We start from the raw sequence: 1,689 nt of genomic DNA on the forward strand, positions 1-1,689 counted from the left end.
AGATACTTGCATCCGAACCGGAAAACTTTCAGCGACATGGATGACAAAAAACAGTACACCATTAAAGACTTCATGAATTGCAACAGCATCTCCGTGATCTACCTGCTTGAATGCCCCTGCAAAAAGAAATATGTGGGTAAGACCAAAAGACCACTAAAAATAAGGATCCAGGAACACATACGAAACATCAAGAACAAGGTGGAGAGCCATACGGTTTCAAGACATTTCTTGACACAGCACAACTCCAATCCTGAAGATCTCACATTCAAGGCCATCGAGCATGTGTGCCTGGGAGAAAGAGGGGGTGACCTCGCGAACAAACTCTCGAAAAGGGAGATGTACTGGATATTCCAGCTGCAGACCTTGCAACCGAGGGGTCTGAATGAGGGATATGAAATAGCCCCCTTCCTATGAGGTGCCTTCTTCCATCTTCTTCTCACACTTTCTTTGTTTTTGTCTATTACATGCCTGTATCTGTGATCACAAATAAAGCTATATGTCAAGTCTCATGCGGTCATACACTGGTGCTACGACGTCTAATTGTGCGTACGGTCAAACCTCACTGGTACGCCCAATCTCGTCCGACCTTGGAAGCTAAGCAGTGTTTGGGCCCGACCAGTACCAGAGAAGGTGACTATCCGGGAAGATCGGGTACTGTAAGGACAGGCAAATGACGCCAAGCCAACCAGTAACCGGCCCGCTTTCACTTGATACAATTGAGGTTCATGTATTGCACTTGCCACTTTAAATTATAAATATTTTATATATATATATATATATATATATATATATATTTTATATATTCTTTTTTATTTATCTGTTTATATATTTATTATCATTGTATTATTCCATCATATTATGTATGGAGGACACACCCCTCTAACTCCTGCTAGTAAATTCTAAAAAAAAATATTAAAATATTTGTAATCCCATTATGCACTGGGTTCACTCTCCACATCAAATGTCAAATGTCTCTCCTCACTACACTCTGCACGTCTAATCTCTTCACCATATCTAATTTTATTAAGCATTTCACTAAATAGCATGTTGCATATGTCACATATTGTAGAGCATTGCACTACTGTGGCCGTCCGTTTATTGAAAATTAACAAAATATCACATGTATTAAAGACCACGACATAGATTTCACAGTTTTTTCTGTCTGTTCTATTTATTTACATGTTACCATGGACACTGCAAAATCACAACCATTGAGTCTCCTTAGACTCCTGAAAAATGGCCGCCGCTACCCAGGCATTCCATATGGAACTCAACCCCCACAAAATGGACGCTGCGGTATCTGACATAATGGACATGCATCTCTTCTGAGACAAGAATCATGCCTGCTGCCACCCTGGACGTTGCACACACGCGCAGTGCACATAAATCGCCGCCGGCGCATGCGCACGAACGAACCGGAAGTGGGGCGGAAGTATCCGAGGTCACATGACGCGCCACCTCCGTCGCCGGAAGTGTGGCGGAAGTGCCGCAATTTACTCTTCTAAAGCCTCTCTGAACAATTCTACTATCTATAAACACTCGTTTTCCAACACTTAATGGCTACTTTGACCCATACTACCTGGGGCCAGACTGTAATGGAATGTCCTGTATTTCCTTATGTTAAAACACCTTTGTATGATTTTTTATTGGTCACATGATCTATGATGTCATCACACACCCACAGCATTG

General features: G+C 42.1%; 1 pseudogene; it reads left to right on the top strand.

Moving 5' to 3' along the window:
- Positions 1 to 544: 544 nt before the first annotated feature.
- Positions 545 to 663, top strand: LOC134898307 (5S ribosomal RNA; annotated as a pseudogene).
- Positions 664 to 1,689: the final 1,026 nt, after the last annotated feature.

Source organism: Pseudophryne corroboree, chromosome 3 (genome assembly GCF_028390025.1).
Source record: "Pseudophryne corroboree isolate aPseCor3 chromosome 3, aPseCor3.hap2, whole genome shotgun sequence".
Classification (NCBI taxonomy): domain Eukaryota; kingdom Metazoa; phylum Chordata; class Amphibia; order Anura; family Myobatrachidae; genus Pseudophryne; species Pseudophryne corroboree.